General features: G+C 41.5%; 1 long non-coding RNA gene across 2 annotated transcripts in view; it reads left to right on the forward strand.

The window, feature by feature from the left end:
- The first annotated feature begins 6,078 nt into the window (after positions 1-6,078).
- Positions 6,079-23,203, forward strand: part of LOC310893317 — a 36,408-nt gene continuing 19,283 nt past the window's right edge. The window contains exons 1-4 of one of the 2 annotated variants that reach the window (XR_014578897.1): positions 6,079-6,313; positions 11,861-11,980; positions 21,035-21,104; positions 21,471-23,156. This is a non-coding gene — a long non-coding RNA (uncharacterized lncRNA). Of the gene's footprint in view, positions 6,314-11,860; positions 11,981-21,034; positions 21,105-21,470; positions 23,157-23,203 lie in introns of those variants that run through there. The other variant, XR_014578896.1, reaches the window with a different exon arrangement.

Below are 23,203 nucleotides of genomic sequence, written 5' to 3' on the forward strand. Positions count from 1 at the left end.
AGTGAATTAATAATATTGGGTTCATGTTGGCTAAGGAGTCGAGCAGGATAGCCTGCATTTCAGTAGGGATAAGTAATATCAAAGAGATCATACCGATGCCAGCCAAGCCTTTGCATGAACATCAGGTCAAATGACTGGACTTTGGATTAGGTGTGACAGCTGCTCAGTTTAAAGACTTCTGTGGACGTGGCAGAAATGCAAAGTCATTTCTTGTAAAGTTTCTTCTCATTTTAGTGTTAGGTGAGAAGATGCCGATTGATTATTGTATAAAATTTCTGTAAATGGAAGATCCCTGCGACCCCTCAAGATACCAATGTATAAATTGATTCTTGAGTGTAAGTAATACTAATTTTTGCCTGTTTCACAGGAAGGATGAGATCGAGCTTTTGGCCTAAAGCAGAACATGAAACTGCTTACTGGATCTCATTTAAAGATAATAATGAGCCTTAACAGGAAAACCTCGAAAAAGAGTATCTGTGTGCTTTTTTTGTTCATCTAAAAGGAAGCAGATCTGTTGCTTAGTCTGGGGACTTGACCAAGCCAGTGCCCCCAAACTCTTACTTTCATTGCTGGTTATTGCTGTATTTAGACACCTGAGCAGTACCATATTTATCCTATTGAGCAGCTGGTTGCTCAGCTTCTCTGACAGCAAGTCCCTAGAGTGCCTCATGGTGCAGGTTAGCAAATATCATTTGCAAGGAGTTAATGTTTCTCTGTAGGTATCTCAGCCTGAGTTATGGAAAAAATCTTGTGAAGTATTGGCTTTTAGCTTAACTATTTCTGAAAGTTTGATTTTTTATTTTATTTTTTTCTTAGCAAAAGAAATGTCAGAAAGACTGAAAATATTCCAGAATAGGATGCCTTCTATTTTTTGCAGAATTATTTTAGTGATGGTACTTGAATTATTGCCTTCCTTGCTTTTCTTTCATTTTGATTATGAAAATGCAATGTGTCTAGTTTATTCTTATGAGCAGTGGGAGGTAATGTTATAAGCAAGCTTTAGTAGTCCGGTCGGGTAGAAATTCTCATTCCTGAAGTATCTAGAAGACCACTCAACTCAAAACACAATTTGTATAAGATACTAGGAGTAGTTTTCCTTAACCTTTGTTTTCTTTGTTCGCAGTCCTCACTGGATTTAGCTGCAGTGATCATGCTATTTGCTGCTTCATACAGGGTCTTTGATTTGTTCATTTTTGAGTTATTACGTAATTTAAATGGATGAAATTACAAGAATTTTTAAACTAATGAGGTCTTAGCTAGTTGGAGGCTTTTTTTATCCACTAGTTTTTTTGCCTGAAAAGGGGGTTGTAAAGACATTGTTGAATTAGGAGCCTATGACATGAGTTACATTCCTTTGAACTCTCAGTGTGCAACTGGATTGACGACTGAATTTAGAAAGAAACGTGTCAGCACTGATGGTTTGTTCTGTATCCTAGCACACGAGGAAGCAGTAAAGCAATAAAGTTCCGATTGAAATAAATTGAAAAACGTAAATATTTACGATGTCAAGGTGCAGCAGTATTGCCAAAAGAAAACGTGGTTTCAATAAACTCAGACCTTGTTTGGAACACGTTTTTTCTGACTTCTGTGTGTGTTCTATTTTATCTGATTCTGTTTCACTTTAATACTTGGAAATGGGATAAAATTGAACAGGATAAAATGGAGGAAAACTGCATAGCTGCAAACTGGGAAGGTGTCTGTCTTCCAAATATAACCTGTTTTTCTTAACCTAATCAAAATGTTTGACTTAGGTGAATGATCTATGTGATGTGAGCTGTCCATGTTAGCTGCTTTTCCTGCACCAGGGTAGTCTGTAATCACCACATTCTTCCTTGCTCTGCAGTCATGTATTTGTGAGTTAAAAAGATCCTAGACTTGTTACAAGATTAAACCTGGAGTGCACATCAGCATCAGGACCTTACAGAAAGGATGAGAAGCACACTTGGAAAACAAAAAAAAAATTGTTTGTTTGTTTATATGGTCTGAAAATACCTTTCTTCCACATATAGCATGTCTCAACTCATTTCTGCGAAACATGCTCATCACAGTGAATTATCAAGAGCGTGCTATGCTGCACTGTAATGAGGAGGACCAAAGTGAATGTATCACAGCTGTGATCAGAACATGTCTTCTTTGTGGACTATTGGTCTAACAGGAGCTGGATTTATTCTTGGGTAGGACTAAGCATGTTGCCACTAACCTAGTGAGTAAGTCCAGCAGTGGATTTTACTGAAGAATTGATTCAAGCTATTAAGAACCAGAATGACATCTGTGTTATTTTAGAGTAGTGGTTAGATTAAGTTCCTCATGTTTTGGCTGCAAATGCATGTCATACTGTTACATACTAGTGTATGTAACAAAGTAAAAGAGCATAGAGAAGATACACTGTAGAGATAAAAGAACCTCCTGCCAGAGCTGTTGCGTTCAAAATACTTTAACTTATTTGTTACCAATTCTATTGAAAACTACTTAGAATTAGGATGATGGTCAAGGCTGTAGCAGAAAAAAAAATATTACTGGGATTACTGGGATTTTTAATCACTGGGAATGTAACAACATAATAAGACCAATTTTAGCACAAAAGAGATGAAGGACTGTCTTTTCAAAAGTAGTGAAAGATTTTGTGTGCCTTCACTTTAGGATGTCCAGTTGTGGCCCAGCTTCCAGAAAGAAATAGTGGTCTGCCCCGTCAGTCAGAATTGGGTACTTAAAGCAAAACTCGAACCCCCAAATCTTGCTTAACAGAGAGAGAGAAACTAATGTCCTCCTAGTAGCTTACTCCAGATCAGCTGTATATCAGTATTTACAGTAAGTCTTGGAAGTGTTACAAGAAATAATTTTTTAATTAAAAAAATCATCTGATCGTCAGTGGGCACTTTTTCAAGTTTTTTTGCTCACTTCTGCTTTCAATGTAGGAACTTTTTTGTTTATTTGTTTTGTTTCCCCTGAGGATCCTTTTGATTGTTTTCTAAGGTTGATGTTAAAGCTAATTGAGACAGGTCAGTGAAGGAGAAACAGGACAACATTGTTTTGCTATGCTAAGCAGCTCAGCTGATGAACTTCAATGAAGAGCTGTGCTTAATGTACGTGTAACATATGCGATCACTCCTTCTGGTCTCAGAGTTTCTGAAGCAGATGTCTGGGGGGATTCCAAACACAATATTTAAGTTACTTGTGGTTGGCAATGTTATCTTATGTCATTGTCATTTGCCAGCTTAGCTGTGTCATTTATTTGTGTACTAGTGTGCTTTCTGAATTGTTCCAAATAACTTCGACCCTCATATACAGTACGTGGGTGCTGTCATCTTTGTTATTGGTATGGTGAGGCATAAGACCTCAGTGTTACCTATTCCAGTGTTTCACCCCTTTTTTCATTACCTTAGTACCATCATGCATGAATCATCCAAATCCTTTGAGCAATAGGTAACGTGCTAGTCTGTGTGATTAAAGAGATGTAAACACCATCTAAGCAAAGCAACCAGCTATGATGGAAGCTATCTGCTCTTTGCTCCCCTATTTACGTTTCACAAATAAATAACTACAGTGATGTACTTTTGGATGCTTCTGCTATTTTGTAAACATCTACTTGTCCTTTTGGAACTTGCTTCTGCAAGTTTGACAAGCAAATACAGAAAAGATGTATGCGGGCTTTACTGAAAGCTTCACAAGTCATGGTAATTTCCTGTGATAAAGTACCCAAAAAGCCAAAAGATATTGTCTGATATTGTTGCAGAATTGCATTTTGATGGGTTGGATTACACTTTGGAAGAACAAAGGATGAGGGAAGCACACAATTTGGAAACGTAGCTCGTTTCTGACTAAATTTGGGGTGTATTCCAGTGCAGTCAAGTCACAGTGCTCCCATAGCCGTCATGAGGAGTCTGTAGTCTGGATGAGCAAGACAGGTTCATGAAGCCAACCCACTCACAACTATGGGTGAACTGTGCAGTTACACTTCAACAGTTTCTGGTTTCCTGATACCCTTTTGTACTTTCTTCCTTCTGGCACAGTGAGACTGCAGGCCAGACTTCACCATTGCCCTTTGAGCTGATAACAAGCAATGAGCAGGAAATTTTAAGGTAAAGGATGAATGAGCCAAGCTCTCCTACTGGCTCGTGCTTATTGAATTCACCGTATCTATTACTTCCTCTCTCTATGCACAGTCAGTAGAATATGTCCATTTCAGTAAATCCTGTTATTTGTGTTCTTTGAAGTAGGCCCTCTAAAAGAACTTCATTGATTCCTGCGTGACTACCCGATTACCTTGTGATTACAGCTGTGAAAAAAAGACGGGTGACAGGAAGTGACCGGTAAGGTCCATCTAAAAGACATACAGAAAGCCGAGCATGTCATGTACTGTTGGAAAATGACAGATGCTGGGGTCTGTCACCATGGAGCACAGTAACCTGCATGACATAAAGATGAGCTTGGCTAAGCCCTGAGCCCAGGTTTGTCCTCTTAGAGTAAATCAGATTTCATTTATAGCAGGTATCACTGCTGGGTAAACTCTTGTTCAAGTGCCACTCCAATGAGTTCAGGGGGGTGAGGAGGTTTCCCTTGGTTACAGTCTACTCCAGCACCCAGGGGCCCAGGCTGTAGAAAGTAATCTCTGAATTTCCTCAGACTTTGTGTTGTGAGTGGTTGGATTCAGTCTTATCACTGGATGAAGCTTCATTGTGTACTAGCACATGTGTTTGATTCTGGAAGAATTTAGAGGAATGTAAACTAAGTGTTCCCTGAAGTAGAAATTTTCTACTTTCCTTAGGATTACTGAAGCCTAAACCCCGTAATTTGTACAAGCTGTAATAACACCTCCCAGAACTATTCTCTGAGAAAGTTTGACAGCCATCACATTCATGAAGAGAACTACTTTAATAAGCTATTCCTTTTCATTGAGTTTATTTTAAATTTATTTATTTATTTATTTATATGGTGAAGGTTTCAAGAAAAAATGGTAATTTAACCCAGAGAGAATGGCTAATGCAAAGTACCAGTGTAAGAATGTTAAATACAGTCTTCCTGTAAAGGCTTTCCCTGCTCTGTGATTTTAAAACTGTGCAAAGATTGTCTGGCTAAAGTTGCAGTTCCACATATGCAGTAGACCGATGTAAACTATGATGCCACTGAAGAATTCATCCTCCCCAGCCAGCTTGCATGCTAGCATGAACTTCCGTGGAATCAATACAGTAAACCACATCAGGAGTCACAGAATCACAGAGTTGGTCCGGATGAAACTCATCCGGCAAAATAAATTGCTTTTTACATCAGTTAAGTATGTAATCTCATTCATTACACAGCTACCGGAAAAAATGGAATAACCAAGAAGAAAAGGCATCATGGAGGAAGATATGGACAGTGAACAGGAAGATATGGACTGCTTTTTGCAGTAGCTGGGTCACCCTACACTGGTTGAAGGTGTCTGGTGCTGGGCCTTCAGGTGGACTTGTGTCTGGTCCATACCAAATAACATTTGACCTCCTGCCTAAGTTCAATAAAATTTGATGGGGAGGTAGAGCACTTAAAGGTGATTTTTTTACAGGCATCAGTGAAACTGAGAAAAGGGAGTGAACACCTGCAAAAACTTTCTCCTAAGAGTACGTCTGCCTGAACTGCAATGCTGTTGTCTGTTGCATGTGTGGAGGTAGCGAGGATACAGGGAAGTAGGGGTTACTGGAGAGGAGAGGGAAAGCTAAAGGGCAAGTTAAGGAGAGCAGGCTTCACTGTTTGTGGAGCTACCATTTTTTTCATTTGGTAAGTGCTTGCATTTTAGAGCTATTTCCCACAGCTCTGACCATAAAAGGAAAAAGAGGGAACTTTTACTGGCAGATATCAAGATGCCTACAAGGTATTCCTATGGCACAACTGTGGCACTAACCTGAATTTAAGGTGGGATTATCCCTTGCCTCAGCCACCTGCCCCCTCCAGAGGGGGAGGGGGGAAGCCTTTCTCCTGCCCAGTGTGGTGGGCCCTGCCAGGTGTATGCATCTCCTTGCCCTTTTCTGAGCACCCACCATGCTTTGTGGGACATGAGGCCATTAACTGCAGTTGCAGCCCTTGAGCACCAATAAGCCAGCACAGGTGGGAAGGGGTGGTGCAGGGGCTCATGATCTGCTTGTTGTGAGGAGGTGCAGGATGGTGATGTTATCTGAACATTGCTTGAAAAGCTGCAAAGTTCTGGTGATCAACTGTAGGGCAACCAGCCTCTGGGGGCTGCAATTCTTCCTCAACGGGCTCAGGAGAAAGCCAGAGGTAGCTGAAGGCAGGTTCAGCTCCTGGTCCTGAGGTCGTTGGCTCTCTCCTGGGCTGCATGAAGGTGAGTGGGGAGGATGGATGAGGGGGCAGGTGACTCTGGGACGGGGCTGCAGGCTTTGGAGCTGTGTGGCAAACTATAGGCCTTGGAGCTGTATCAAAAGGCAAGCTATGGAGCTGTGGGATTTCTGTGTGTCTCATAGGGTAGCAACATTTTTTTGTTGTTGTTGTGGTGGTTTTGCAGGTTTTTTTTTTTTCTTTGAAGGTGAGGTGTCACCTTCAGAGAGCTAAGTCCTTGCTGAGGTCCAGGTGCTGCCAGCTGCCTGGCTCTAGGGTCTTGCTCTGAGTGTGTGTTCTGGCAGCACAGAGGGCCAAAGTATGGTAGGGTGATGGCACCAACTTACATAAAGTATTTAGGAATTAGGTTATCTCTCTCAGCAAGGTTTGGTGCTGCTTGTTGGGGATCCTGAAGGCTGATATTGGTAGGTCAGCACCAGCCCTGGAAGTGAAGGGTGCTAGGGCGAGTGTTGCAGCAGATGCAGCCCTGGTGGGCTGCTCCTGGTCCCACAGAGGGGTCTCGATTCAAAATGGAGAGCCTTGCATTTCTCAGGGATACAGCAATGTGTGCTTCTGTAATGGTGTGGGTTATTTTGTTAGAGGTGGTGGAGCCACAATGTACCCCCTTTACTATCAGCTGATAGTTTAAGGGAGTCAACCAAACCAAGGGGTTAGCAAGGCTTTTCCAGCCTTGGGCCCCTCCACTGAGGCAAGAGGAATCTGCTTTAAAGAGTCTTGAGCACTCACAGCTGTCCATAAAGCCATTGAAAGATATGATCTGAAACCATTAAGTTAAAATGGATGACATAAAGCTCTACTAGAGTAAGATGCTGCAGCCTCGTGAGGGTGTCAGGGAGGTGATTTCTTTGCTGTGCCTAAAGCCAACTCATGGCACAACAATGCATGCTAAGTAATCAATCACCTATGTATGGCAGCACATCAGAAAAGCGTGGAGTAAGGAAGGTCTGTGCCGTACACTGAAAAGTTAGAAAAACATAAAACAATGAAACAGCATTCATCAACGTAGTCTATTCTGTATACTATATGAAATAAACATGCTTTATAGTAGTAATTCTGTTCTGTATCTCATTACGTCCACATGCAGGGAGGAAAAAGTAAATTAACCGGTACATGCAAACTTAATTTCAGCTTGTGCTAGGTTTGGAGGGACTAACTTTGACAAACATGGGGATTTTCCCATGCCTGGACATGCGTACGACTGCGTTCCTATGCTGTATTGTGCGTAGATCTGGGTCGTGGGTCACTTCCAGACATTCTCCTGGCTCAAACTTTTCATCCACGGTACCCTCATGTGCTTTGTCCTCACAGTATATTTTGCAAGAGAATTATTTTGGAAGGCTTCGACACCTTGACAGGCTGCCTGCCTTCTGGGTACAAAGCCAATGCTGGGGTCCACAAACAGCTCCATAAGTTGATTTTGTTGCTAGAAAGCACAGTCTGCTGATTCTCCCCCTCCACCGCCTTCTCCTTTGGTTAGGTGAAGTGTTTGCACAGTCACACTGGGAACTGGGTACAGGAACTGATTGTGTTGCTGAAATTAAAGCTAACCCAGCAATATCTGTTGAACTCATTGTGTGCTTGATGTGGCAAACAGAGGAGTGTGTGGCAGAGGGTGGGTGAGAACATGACTTTGCTTTTTGGTGGTAGCTCTTGGTTATGCTGCCTTAAAGTGCAACACAAGCATAGGAGTGGACAAGGATATGGGCAGCCAGCAGCTGAGAGCAGGGGGTGAGGGAAATACATATGATGAACACCCTCTTACCAAGCCCTATAATAAGCCTGCTGGACATTACAGAGTCACACCCTAGAGCCTGACCTGTGAGATGATGAACATTAAAAAAAGATAATCATTTCATTACATTTGTTCAAGCTTATATTCAGAACTTTGGATGAGGAAAGGAAGGGAAAGTGCCTGATAAATATGGTACATGATAAATATAGGTCATCACCTGAGCAGTCATCAGCTTTGCATATGCATGCACAGGGGGAGGGAAATGTATGACATGAGCTTGTTTTGTAGGATGAAGCTATATCTGTGTCTGAGGTACCCTGTGTGCTGTCTTTTTAGTTTTATTTAGCCTTCTCCCACGCTCTTCCTCAGATATGAAGAGAATAGTACAAGTGAGTGGAAACCCTAGATTTTCTTGCATGATACCTAAAGGAAAACCTCAGAATATATGAGCAGTTTAAAAGAGTGAGAACAAAGTTATCCTCTCTCATGTACTGCTAACAGTTAACATTGAAATCACTCTGAAAATCTGGGAAGAAAAGCAAAGTGGTTGAATATGGCAAATACAAGAGTAGCTAAGCTCTCTTGAGTTTGCTCATCTTCAGCTTGAGCAATCAGAGATTGGGAAAGAATTCAGGATGAAATTTTAGGAAGTCTGAAAACAAGTCTTTTGGCTCCAGTATCTCGTTTTATTTGACAAGTGAGGCAAGCAGGCTTTTCACCACAGTGGGTAGGTGTTACTCTGTCCACACAGAAGGACAGATTTAGGACCCAGACTGCCAGGTGCCATCATCCCTGGAACTGGTCATTAGTGCCTGTCCTAGGACAACAGGGTTTTAACTCAATCCCAGAGCTGTAGGCATTCAGCAGTTGTGCTGAAAAGATCAACTGATGCATGGAGCATTGGTACCCTGTATCAGCCCACAATGAGTGGGCCAGATTCAGTACCCTCCTCTTTTGCTGGAGGGCCACACCAATGCGTGAAGGAGCTGTAGGAATTCTGTGCATCAGAGTCACTTGGCTCCTAGAAATCCTGAATTACAGTGGTCTGGCTGAGAGAGCGTGTAGATGCTAAGATCGGTGTGCTGACAGCCGAGCGCAGCATCTGCAAATCCGTCAGGAGCAAAGCTCCGTGCAGCCAGAAATTCAGAAACACCGAGATGGCTGAATGCACATCTTTAGCTTCAAGGGCAGTTAACCATGGCTCAAAGTGCCTCGGGCTTCAGTTAAATGTTCGTTATGCAGTTATCAATGTAAATTGTGCCTGCTACAGCTCTTGTAAATTATAGTTAGCTTTCTGTGCTTTTTCATATTCTCTATATAATATTTCCTCAGGTAACTTCAGAAACTTAGCTCTTTTCAGCATAAAAGTTCCTAGATCAAAATGCTGTCCTTTGTATGATATATAACTAAAACTAAATATAACTATAAACCTGAAGTGAATTTTGACTGTAAATGGAAATGTAAAGATAAAGGAGTATTGTATTTCCAAAAATATTTTTTTTTGTTTTGATTTAGATTGATCTTAATTCTTTCTTATGCCTGACTTTCAAATGCTTAAGGTAAACTAACTGAAAGGAACTTCCTTCTGCCCTTAGCTGTGACTAAGCAACTCTTCCTATACTCACTACTACACGTCTCATCACACTTGGGTACCAACAGTGAGTCACCGCCTCAGCTGAAGGCCGGTAACTGATAAACAAGCAAGTCACTGAACAGGAGCTTTCTTGAGGAAAAACAAACAAACAAAGCTAATAATTTCCACTGTGTTTTGAATGAAAAGCTGGTATACCTACAGTTTAATTCATAGTCAAAAAAAAAAAAAAAACAAAACTCTGTTCCCAAGCTCAGCTGGGGATAAGGGGATGTTCCAGGGGTGATGCTGAAACCTGCAGCTCTGTGATGCCCCTGGTGTGATGCTGCTGCCTGGGTACAAATGAAGATGGGTTGGCTCAGAGTTGAGAGTGCACAGACTCTGCAGGTGGGGAGTTATAGACTAGCTGACATGAAGGCAGAGGAGCAAAGCTTTAAACCCAGAATCCCAGTAGCTGTGGTGCAAAAGCATTGTAGACAGATGGCTGGGCTGCTTTGTGACCTCCTGCAGCCGGAGAGCAGCTGGGGACTTTGTGGGACCATGTCAAGAAGCAGTTTCAGAGCCCTGCAGGAAACTAAATGTAGTGTGACGTCTTGAAGTGGTGCAATTAAAGAGGAATTCAAAGTGTAGGCAACGGTTACATGCTTAGCTTTCAGTAGTATAGTAAAGTAGAATTAAATAGAAGCATATGAATAGAAAATGTGCGTGCCTGGATGAATGGAACGGCATTTTACAAAAGGACAAAGGATTGTTCTGAATAATATTAAAGTTTAGTATTGCAAATTGCTTGAATTAATAACAATGACATTTTTAAAAGGTCAGAAATTGGTTTGAAAAGGTATCTAATATTTAAAGCTGAGTTTCCTACAGCCATGTTTTCCTGGTGTCACCTGGGACCTGTTGCCAGCTGAGATCAGGGAGGTGGGACCAGCCCTCTAGACCTGTGGGTTAGGGTGCACCAGCCTGGGTGATAGCCTTTTTGAGAGATGGCCATTAGCAGACGTGACTGTGTGAGCTACTCAGCCAAGCTGAACAAGCCTCTGGGAAAATGCATCGCCGCCCCCAAGAAAAGGTGAGGGGGGTTATCTGCACATCTCACATGAATCACAGTCCAGGTGGTAAAGCAAAAGAGCCTGCCGTGACTGGCAGAGGAGGTCCACAGGCTTCTCTGTAGACACCTGGTTGTCATCCCTTTCCTTCAGTCCTGTGTGAAGCCTCTTAGTGAGGTGCCTGGAGTATCCCTCCCCTTGGGATAAACCACATCGCTGTCATTTGTATGACTGAGCAAGGGTTTTGGGATCTCAGGCCAGGGGTATGCATGAGTTCCCTGCCTTGGAGGGCGCAGCACCAGCAGCTGGGGGCACAGACCCATCTCCTCTGGGGTCCCAGCCTCTCAGTGGGTGGAATTCTCCATCTCCCTTGGCCTGTTTTGTCAGCCTCTTCCATAGTGAGGGACTGTGTTGTGTGGAATCTCTATTGCAATGATCCTTTGCTTGGTCATGTCCTTTTATCAATTTTGTGAAATCCCAAGGTGCAGATACAGTGAGGGCTGAGTAATTATGTTGCTGCTTTTAATGTCTATTAAGTAATTAGAATTACAGAGAAAATATCAACCTCTGCTCCTCTAAAGCTATTATACTGTTAAGGCTGTTTTATTGCTTCCATATTTGTGTTAATATATTTGGTTTCCTTAAAGTAGTGCTGACTCTCAAAAAATTATTTTCTGCGCTATCACAGAAGTGGAAAAGGCATCATCAACATGTTTGCTCTTGGGTGGTGAGTCCCTGGGGATTGCAGGTGGATGGCAGCAGTTGCAGTACTGCAGTGTGAGGTTAGAGCTGGACCAAGAGATTGAGAGAACAGGAAGGCTTCTCCCGGGCTCAGCAGTGAATTAGATAAAATAGTCTGTGGGCTCATTGAAACACTGGTTGTCGCAGTGTCAGTGAACTCTCTGTTCATGAGCTGATTGGAAGATTGCAGTTTTCCTTCTGTAACTTTGAATGCCTTCCCTTCCTCTTGCTATTGTTTCACTCTGGTATTTCAGAGCTTGCTCACTGTAGCTTGTATCTCGAAATACACAAATATCAAGTTCAGCAGCAGGAAAAAATATTAGTTGGAAATTTGCTGTGGGAAGAGTTGTCAGAATCAAGTTTTTCCATTAAACGTGTGAATAAATGAAATGGCCGACTGGTTGTCCTCATCTGTTTCAGGTGAGCTGACTCAGATATTCCTCTGGATTATGGCCATGTGCTGGGGAGGTGACTGCTTCAGTTTTCTCCCCACCCCATGCAGAAGAGGATGAAGTCAGCTCAAGTTCACCATGAAACCTGGTAAGATTGACTTTTTCCTGTAACGGTGATGTCCTGCTGTTTAACTACTGAAAGGCACGTAGTGGTGAGCATAGCCGAGTTGCAGGGCATAGAGGTTTCACAGATCTCTCCAAAGCCAAAGTTTGCCATCCTCAGTGGCAATTTGTCAGCAGTGAATTTGTTCTTCAGGATTCGTGGTGGGGAGTTCAGGTTAGGTCAGTGTAGTAAACCTATCAGCTTATTTAGATGTCATGTACGTTGGTCCAGTAACAGATGCGTGCTGTTCAATGTGGTATGGCTTGTTTTGGGGGAAGTGTGAAGTGACATCAAGGATGTGGCTATTTTTTGTGGAAAGAATGAAGCTGTCGAAACCAAAGAAACACAAGGAAGTTGTGTTTTGTTTTGTTTTCTAGCACAACCAAGAGCACAACCATGCTTTCAGATGCCTTCAGTTTGTAGAGATTATGGTCCAAAGAGTTGCTAAGTGTTGCTAACAGTTTGCTGTGATGGAGGATGAAAAATAAATTAGATAAACTTTATCATTCAAGTTGGGTGACATTTAGAAAATGCTAAATTAACCTTCAGAATGTCCCCAGACATCTTGTCTGGGGAGGAGGATGGGGTGAGAAAGAAGGAAAGACAAAGACATTCAATCTGGTTAAGACTGACAATGAATGAATGCATGTAAACAAATTCCCTCAGGCATTCATGAATACGTTTCCTCATGCTCCAGTCTTTCATCAGGTAATGAATAATTTCCACATCTGTCTTACTGAACAAAACCCACCGTGGTCTGAGCTTGCAGGTGAGGAGGGAGCAATATATTTAGATTTAACATGGATGCAGCTGAATACAGAGGTTAGGGAAGAAAAAAAACAAAACACCTTGAACTCTACGACTATCACTTTTTGCAGTTAGGAGAAATGAAAACAAGCATAACTGTATTTTTGTTGATAGCACAACTTTACCATTGGTTTGTGAGGTTCGAATTTCAGGCCTTAAAACAATGAAATGAGAACTGAATGAAAAGTCAGCATGGGTTAACTTGCAAAGACCCTTACCAGCATGCCTGGTGTTCGTATGTGCCATGTTTTTGCTCCCATGCATGAGATGCATGTACTTTTTCAGGGAGAGGCGCTCTGTCATGCACAGCTCAAGCATGCTAAAGCCCTGATATCTTTCTCTGGCTGAGCCCTGGAGGGAACAGACTTTTCCCTTTCTGCCCAAGGCACTCATGTCCCACGCGTTGAGGTCCTCCCAAGGGGTGGCCTGGCCCATCGCTGATTGGCTGCAGGTGTCCTGGCATTCAGACAAGGGTGGTTGTCAAGTTGTTTCTGAAGCAGAACATCTCAATAATCACAGTGGACCACGTTCCCCGTAGGAATCTGCTGAATATAGTGCCTTCAGGAAGGATTAGCTCCCACTAATCCCTCATTCAGGAGGAAAGTCTCAGGTGTTGGTCAAGTACCAGTGGGCCAGTTTCGTACTCCTTTTGCTTTTTTTTCCTCTTTTGACAAATCCTTCTCAAAATTGCAGAAGCAGATCCAAGCAATCACACAGTGACTCAGCTGTAGAGCTAAAAGCAGTCCACATTGCAGATTAAATTTGCAATTGGCGATATTGTTGTGCTGCACTGTAAAAAGGAAAAATGACACTCTTCCTATTTGCTACATGTGAAGTGCCATATGCAAAGATTTATGTTTAGCCAGAGAGTTGCTAGAAGAGGAAAGTGAGGAACAGACATCCTCTGACAGGCTGAGAGACCATCCCCACCAATGTCTTGCTTTGCCGGTAGAGTGGTCTTGGCTGGGTGTATCAGTAGAAGAAAAGGGAGACATACACAAAAGCATTAAGAGCCCAGGCATTCATTCACAGCTAGATGTTGCAGGGAATGGAAGATTATTTCTGATCTAACCTGTGGTGTTTTTTGCCTGGAGATATAATGCTCATGATATTTTCAATCTGAAACTCCCCCAGAGCTACAGCAACTGCGGATGCTGCTGTTGCTCAGTTAAGCATTGAAAAGTTCATAAAAATTTAAACTGATTAAATGTTAGCATGGAGTAATGATTCCAAGTACCGATGTGTTAATTATAATATTACATTTAGTGTGATTGCCTTTGTAATTGAATTTAATGCACTCTCTTTTCGTTATGGGATAATGGATAGGAGTGTCCACTCTGTTCTGTGTCTCTATTTTATATACCTTATTCCTCTCCTTTAAGGTATCTGTCCCAGCTGTACATAAAACGTGTAACAACAGTGTCAAGATTTTGTCTTTTTTCAGTGTATAGTAGGCAATGTCTGTGTGAATTTCTGGTTCATTTTGAAATCAAAGGCAGAATTTCCACTGATTGCAGGAGGGCCAGATCTTTCATAGCATCAAAGTTTGTTCCCGTTACCTCGATGTTGCCTTTTAACATGTTCTGTTTTTACTGCCTCCTCCCAGGATGAGGTTAGGAATCTGCTTCACCTGGACTGGAAGTACCTCTGCTGTTTTCCTATGTCACCTTAACATGGTCTAAAAGATACCCAGACATTTTGCTCATTTTCATTAGATACAAGCAATCAACGTTTTGAGTTTGTTCCTGTCCAAAAACAAGAATATCAGGCTGTGGGACCTGTTAAAAGCTAGCCAACTATTTTACATTTGGTTCTTACGCTACCCAATGCAACTAATTATCACTAGGAGAGGTGATGCAAAGCCATGTGGAATATACCTTTTCAAAGATTTTAAACTGTTGATTTCTGTTTCTAAAACATAAACACCTCAGCTTTGGTTAGAGAAATCAAAGATGAAGAATACAGTATTTCTCATGATGATTCCTTCTACTAGTTAAACATTTTCACTATTAAAATCTGATCCTGATGTATGGTTTGACTTTGTACTACTGATGTGTTACGTCTTGCTCCACTAAACTTATTTTTTAGCACTTTTTCTTCCTGTGAAAGTTCTTAGATTTTGTTATTGGCAATCTTTTCATAAGGAAAAGAGATTGATTCTGAAATTTACTACAGTAGATATTTTCTTCTATTCTCAGGTTTGTTTAAGGCTTTTTGGGGACAGCCTACCCAAGTTTTGTAAATGCTTTTTGAAAAAGATGTGATATCCACACCAGTCCTTCCCATTGTGTATGGAAGGGTATAGAACAGCTCCTTTCTTCTACCTGATCTCTTTTGAGCCTTAGATCACACTGGGAGCTCATGCTACGTTGCTAATTTGTCATTATTCTCTCTAGATCCTTTCTAGTCTTGGGATTTCCAGCTGCAGTGCTACTTTCCCTTGATAAAGGGGGCATTTTTCGCACCTCTATGCATAGGCTGGCATTTGACTTTATTAAAATGCCTTTTGTCTGTGTAAGACTAACTTACTGTATGTCCTTGCCATGGTTTTGTGAAGACTCAGCCTTTGTCTGTACTTATTTATATGACATTAGCATCGTTTTGCAGAAGAGATATCTTTATTTTCAAATGGATGATGAGCGTACAGAATCAGATGACCACTATGAAACTGGGATGGACAGTGAAATATGTTATTTCTACATGCCCTTTTTGGCCTGCCTTCAGGCTTCAGACTGCATAACATCTGGTGGCAAAGTGACTGCTGGGGAAAAGACCTTCAGCAGAGAGCAATTGCCCTGAGCGTCCCCTGCTAGTCTCCTCGTTTTCTTCTGAGATGCCTGCCCTTTGTCTTTATAGTAAGTGGGGTTGGAGGATTGGGTGGAAAGGGCACCACGGCCACCAGGATAGCGTGCTCCAGGCAAATGACACCCTGCAACGAGGCGATGGGAGGGTTCCTGATGTGCCCTAAGGGATTAAAGGGGCCACAATGGGGTGGAAGGGAAAAGCCTCAAATGTGAGAGGAGAAGAGGCTTAATATGCCAAAATATGCTGCAGTCCTGTTGGTGCCTGGAGGGTGCTGTAAACAAACTTTCTTGGGAATCACTCTCTACTAGAAACTTTTTTTTTTCTTTTTTCCCCTCTCCTTTTCTGCAATGCATTACAGGAGAGGAGTTAAAAGGCACTTTAGAACAGAAGTGCCACTTCTGCCTCTGCTTGCAGGTATGCCACCTAAAATAGTACAAACCATAAATCACTTTAATAGAATCACTTTAATAGATAACAGCAGAAGCTTCACGAATCCTTGTGATTCAAACATCAGAGGAGGCTAATGTAACAATTCAGAAGAGGAGAACTGCAGTCGTGCATTTCGTGATTGAAAAGATCATGAACTGAATTCAGCTGATCGCATAAGGGATGTCAGTCAATAAAACAATGGTAATACGTTTGAAGGGATTAATGACTCCAGTGGTGAACATCCTGTAGCTTGATAATCATTTGTCCTTGAGTTAATTATCTGAGCCACATTAGCTTTGTGCAGCAGAGATGGAGTGGTGGGTGGCTTTCATACACCACTGAAATACTAAAATCAGATTGCTGTATCATGAATCTCAAAAAACAATGTCATGGCACTTTTATTTTGAAGCTTGGCTTTTGCTAGTGTCTCTCAAACCATCAGCAAAGCAATCAGGTATGCTGACTCTTACCCAAAAGCCTTCACTTCATTAAAAAGACAATCCTCAGACTTGGTTTGACTGTGGCCTGGATATGAGAGTGGCACATGAGCAGAGGCAGTGTCTGAGGTTGCTGTGTGGTGTGGGAGCATGCAGAGGTGTCCAGACCAGCTCTGAATCTGAAGCAGGATGGTCAGGGTCCTATTGTCCCCACTTTCTTGCCTGTTCCCTTAACCGCACACATGCACAAGGGTGCCAGAAAGCTACTCAAATGATGGACTTGAAAGTGGATTTTGACTTGTGAGTAAATCTTTCCTGGATTCTTTCCAGCCTCCTTCCCTCTCTCTCTCCAGTCTGGAGTTTAAGCTGCAGTTACCCTACAGCAACCAAGGTTTCCCCGGGGTGCGAGGAGATGCAGCAGTGACTCTTCCAACTTCTTCATGAAGGCACTGGCAACTGTGAAATACTCCAGACCTGCTTTTGAAAGTCAATGGCTTTTGTTCACAGTCTGAGGCCAGGGCAGCAATTTATTTTTTTTTCTTTCAGGACCTTTGCATCGTGTCCTATGGAGCTTGTGTTGCTTAATCCCAGTTAAGGGTGAGAAGGAGTGAAATTCAGCAGAGCTCTTATCTTGAGTAGAGAGAGGCCTATGCTGTTCCTCATTGCTTTGGGTTGTTTTTCAGTTGGTAGTTAAGTTTTATGCTTACTTGTTACTCTAAGTATACTCAATGAGCCAGGAATTACGTTATACCAATGCTGAGCCCACAGAAATACCAAGAGCAGGTAGGAAGTTGATGCAATAGTCTCGGTGTGCTCTGTGCCCTGTACTGACATTGAATATCTGGCTTCCAGATTGTTGGTATTTTATGATTTTCCTTTCTGTAGCGTAATTTGAATCCGCTTTTCTTTCTTTCTTTTTTTTTTTTTGTTTTGTTATCAGGGCAGTTTTTCAGGAAGTAGGAATGAGCTTCTAGGAAGTACGGATTCTTTTTTTCCTTTCTGGCACCTTTTAAGTGATGCTTGATTCTTAGGTTTTCTTAAACGATTGCATGTCAATGTGCACTATTTTCTATCAGTGTTTTGCTTGACTAACCTGAAAAAGTCTCTGCAACCTGTTTTTTAAATGTCAGTTTGATTTGAGATGCCAGTTAATTTGGTTCAGTGCTGCCTGAAATAGTAAATGTAAACATGTTAAAGAGGTCTTGTGCTCTCGAACAGAGCCTACATCAAGGCCTACAAGAACCAGCAAGAAGAATTTTCTTGACCTGTGACAGGGCTGGATTGACCTACCAGTGATGTTTATTTGTCACCCAACATGCCTCCTCTGACAATGCAAACTGAAGTTCATGCTGCTTTATATAAGAAAAGAAATTAAATTGATTAGATACTTTCAAAATATAGCAGCTTAATTGCCTTCAGGCTTTTGCGAAGTCTCCAGCTGGGTAGAATACTAATCTTTTCCAATTATTCTCATAATTATAAAATTATAATCATGTCTGTTTTCTGATGATTGATCATAGCTCATAATAGTTCACACTTATATTCCTTAATGCATGAATGTAGTCCTGGTGTAAAAAGCAACATAGCTTCAACTGAAGGTGACAAAGCCATGCTGAGATGCAAGAATTGAGTGTCTGGCTCAGAATATTAAACAGGTTCAGACATGTAACGCTGGATTCCCAACTGGCCCTTTCTTATACCTTACTGAGCCATATTAACAGTGTCTCTCCATACATTAAGTGTGTATCTCACTCGTGGCTGTGGGATTTGAAATGAGTATTTACTGTAGACATCAAATACTGTATGCTGCAATTCTTTCCTATCAACCTTTCTTTTTAGGGAACTGAGGCAGTGCCCTGTTACCCCCCTCTCAACTCCTGGATTAAACTAACTTGCATAAATACTTTTTTTTTTTTTTTTTTTAAGAATTCAGACATTTTTCCAGCATCAATGAGAAGTCCCAAAGCACATGAAAATCTTGTCTTGGGAGTGAAGAAAGACTGAGAAAGAGGGGTGAGAAAGCAAAGGCAGCACCAGGGTGCTCCTCGGTGTGGGTCTTCCCCCTTTTTGAATGGGGATTCATGAGCCCAAGAGGTTTTGTCGCCACAAGGCCAGGGCCTTGCTGAAATGTCTCCCCGAGTGTGTTTCATCCAGAAGATGCTCTCTGTGTGCAAAAACCTAAATTAAAGCTTTCTAAAAACTAGTAATTTCCTGCTCAAGTTTGTTAGATAATAAATATTCCCAGATAACTTTACACCCTGCTCCATGGTAATAACCATGTTAACTGCCCATTCTCTAGGAGAGATTCAGGTGAATTTTCAAGTGTTCCTGAAAGAGTGACTGCATTTGCTTTTCCTCTGTGAATTATTCTGCATTCATGTCATTTTATGAACAGTGCTAAGCAGTCACCTTTAAATTGTTATTTTGGTGGCATATCAACACTGAGCACGCTTCTTCCAACTACCTGATGTCTATGCAAATCAGTAATTCCCCGTCTAGATTTTTAAAAACTCTCTTGCAGTAATCCTTCTCTCCCAAATAAGGAGATTAAGCTATGGAATCCAAATGGGACTTACTTAGTGATATTTTCCTATTTGATCACTTTAAAGTCTCTTTTTGCTCTATGGTAGCTTCATAAAGTAGCTTTTAGCATGATCATGAGAGTCTGACTTCTCTTTAATTTTCTGTGTAATACATTTAAGGGACCCAAATCCTTTAAGTCAGGGATGCTTTGTTAATTTACAGCTACATGAATTTTTCCCTTTGGCATTAGTCTGTACTGCCCGGGAGGTGCAGTCATGCATAAATGTGTGCCACTTTTCAGGCTCTTAATTGCTGCTTTGCAGAACCATGAACATGTGTGAAGTTAGTACAGTGGCAACTCGGCTACCAGGTGTGGGGGGCCAGGTTGTATGCAAGCCTCTAGCATGGCATGAGCCATGGTATCTTGAGCAAAGAGGAAAAAGGATTATGCTTCAAAGAGTAATATTTGCATAAGTATTCTACCATCAGTATTGGGCTCAACCTGAAAGTCTGAGCATCAGCAAAAAGGTCAGCTGCTACCTTGCACTTTTCTAAAACCTGTGATGTGAGCTGGTACAGCAGAGATGGTGAGGGCATGCACACATCTGAAAGTTTTTTTGCTTTTCCAGCTTCATCAGTTTGACTACAGAAGATATGATGTCTGCAAATAAATGTCCCCTACTGATATTGTTCATATTATATCTTCTTGCTGCACAGTTGCAAAGGTATGGCCATTAGCTTGATGCAAAATGAGAGGAACCAACACCTTCCTCTCCTTCCCTTCTGTGTAAAGCACAAAGATATGTGCTTTGCCTTGTGTTTAAATCTCAATAAACAGCCATAACACAAAATAGAAAGTCTTATTCCCCAAAAGTTTGTTACTGAATTATACAATAAGATCCAAGCAAGCTGATAATTATGTCTGTCAAATTTATTCATGGTAAAATTATTCTAGGGGGTGGTGTTTGTGGCAAATGTATCACTTAAGTAGTTCTCTTCTCTTGCTCCTTTTCCCCAGTCAACATTCCAGATGTATTAACAGTCAAAATAAATATCCCTCTTCTGCTTTCTGCTTTACTAGCCCCAACAAGCCACAACCAGAGACTGTTTTTTTTTTTTTCCTTGTCCCTTCTTTTTCACGTTTCATGCTGAGTAGTCTCAACAGGGGCTCACAATGGTGCTAATGCAGCCTTAGCTCTTCTGACTAGTGCTTTACCAGATACATGTTGGGATCGTGTTAGCCCCTGCTACCACTGACTGCATTGCTGTCAATAACCAGGCACTATCTGAGCTATGGACGCACCCAACATTTTCTCCTCCACAGATGTTTCCAGCTGATGAGCTCCCAATCCGTAGTTGAATTTCTTGTAATTGATGCAAATGATTATTAGCACATATGATGGTACATTTCATAAGATTTCTGCTAATCCACTGGTAAAGATAATCCAGTTCTTCCTATGAGATGCCTCAGTCTGCTCATTTTTACTGAATTTTTTAAAGCTGCTGAATTTTAGCCTCTTTTCATTTGCATCACTTGAGTCTAAATTAACAGTTGAGCTTCTAATTATGTACCACTATAAGTAAGTCAGTATGAGGAATAAGCAACGTCTATTTGTAAATTCATGCCTGTGTTTGTATGCCTAACCCTCTACCCCCATATTTTATGCATACTCAGAATAAGATGCCATCAAACATGACAGAAGATTATCTGATGAACCATTCAGCTATAATGCTTATCTAAATTGAATGCTATGTACAATAAATTACAGTTTGCTAAAGAAAATGAAACATATTTTACCTTACAGAAAAAATTGCATCTACTCCCCAGATCAATCATGTTTCCCAAGGGTTGGTGCATAAACTGAAATCTCTCCTCCTGTAAGCACCAGGCTGTTATGTGGAATTTAGATAGCTTCTGCTGTGATTTATTTTTATCATGGGATGATTCCTCACTTGAAGAAAAAAAAAAAAGGTATTTAAGACAACAATGTATATACACTTTTTTTGTTGTGCTTTCTGCAGTTTCTTTCTTTTGTAGTTCCTATGTTTTCATCAAGTACTTCTGAAGAGCGCATGCAGTCCTTGTGATGAGTAAAGTGAAATGGCAGGTAACGTTATGCCTTCTGGCTTCTTGTGTGAAACGAATCTGTACAAACAGCATGGGTAGGACTTTCTGAAGAGACTCATAACTTGGGGCATCTTGCCAACAAGCATGTTCCTTGTGAATGCCAAGAGACTATTCTCAAGTATCTCAGGCTGGTGTTGCCCGAAAGCGCTCATCTCTTCAGAAATTCTCCACCAAAGCTGTGTTGAAAATGTTCTTTTTTTATTGAGCCACTTGTTCCTATGCTTTGAATAGAGGCTCTTGTTTTGGGAGAGGATTTTGCTGATTCCCTGTGTCTTGAAGTGTCAAAAAATATGAAATCTTAACAACTGTAAAGCTTTCTTTCTTTTTTTTTTTTTCTGGACACCAGGTCTTGAACTAAAATAAGTACTAGTCTCACTTCTTCTGCTTATGTGGCCTTCTTAGAGACTGCTACCAGTATGGGTGTGATGTTTGCAATATCTAGTGTTGTAAAGCCATATTGCATAAGCCTACTTCTGTAATCATACTTGTGGCCCTGATTCCCCTTAAAAAAAATTCATATTTAAATGTTTATGTGACTTGTAGAATAGAGACCTTCATTCACTCATGCCTTTCGAATCTTAGAGACATTTAAGGAGTCTCGGTGGAAGACAAATCAATCTGTATCATAGCAAAATATATTTGTCAGTGATATGCACAGGGGGATCAAGTGCACCTTCAGCTAGTTTGCCGATGATGCCAAGCTGTGTGGTGAAGCCAACGTACTGGTAGAAAGGGATGCTGTCCAGAGGGACCCTAACAGGCTTCAGAGTTGGGTGTGTGCTGAACCTCATGAGGTTCAGCAAGGGCAAGTACAAGGTCCTGCATCTGGGGCAGGATGATCCCAAGCTAAACACAGGCTGGAGTATGGGTTAAGAGCAGCCCTGAGGAGAAGAACCTAACTGTATTGATAAGAGAAGCCTGATATGAGCCTGCAACATGTGCTTGCAATCCAGACAGCCAACAATATCCTGGACTGCATTAAAAGAATTGTGGCCAGCAGGTGGAGGGAGGTGATTGTCCTCCTCTGCTCTGCTCTAGTGAGGCTCCGCCTGGAATGCTGTGTTCGGCCCTGGGGCCCGCAGCACAAGGACATCGAAGTATTAGAACAAGTCCAGAGGAGGGAGGCAAAGATGATCAAGGGGCTGGAGCACCTCTCCTACGAAGACAGGCTGAGGGAGTTGCAGTTGTTCAGCCTGGAGAAGAAAAGGCTCCTATCAAGTCTATGAACTCCGCTAAATGTCCAAAAATAGGCAACCAGTGTATTTGTATCAAATGGAAAAATAAAAAACAAAGAAAAGCCCATATCATTATGAAGCTTAAACCAACCAGTCCATTTTTGGGAATGTTATGAGAGGCCCACAAAATAAATGTTGTCTAGTTCTTACATACAATCTATGCAAGGTAGCTGCAGTAAAGGGTGGTGGGGATTCGTGGTTTTAATTAAGCTGGTACTGAAATTGAGATGTAACAGAACTTCATCATAATAAAAAGAGAAACCTTACTTATTTTCTTGACAATGTAAAGTCCTATGATTCTATATATCTCTTACTTAGGAAAAAAGATTTTTGTAACATAGGTAATTAAATCAATTTTATTCAGTTCTTGTTTTGCAGTGAACAAACCCAGTGTAAAGAGTCATTTAAAAAAAAAAAAAGCTGTTTAAATAGATTCCACTTGAGTAAGATTGCTAATTTTGCACAGAGAGGAGTAAAACCATGCCATGCAGCTGGTTAAAGTGCATTATTATGCAAACACTTCAAGCTGCCTTATAGTAAAATGAGTGTTGAAATCAATAGCTTTCACCCAGCTGCTAAACCCATTTGAGAACATTTGTCTTCAAACCCAGGGGCTTGGGGAAGGGGATGTCCCTTCCAACCCCTACAATTCTGTGATTCTGTGATGTCCCAATAGCTAGGGGCGTTTTACAGCAAAGCTCTGCCTGGCGGCTGGTGCTCTGTGGACCCTACAAGGAATACACAAGGCTGGATCATCAACACAACTTCTCCTGAATGTCATATGAGTTTTAAAATTTCACCCAGGCCTTTCTCCACCTCTAAAGTTCCCTAACAGCATACATGG

Source organism: Anser anser (genome assembly GCF_964211835.1).
Source record: "Anser anser genome assembly, chromosome: 2".
Taxonomy (NCBI): domain Eukaryota; kingdom Metazoa; phylum Chordata; class Aves; order Anseriformes; family Anatidae; genus Anser; species Anser anser.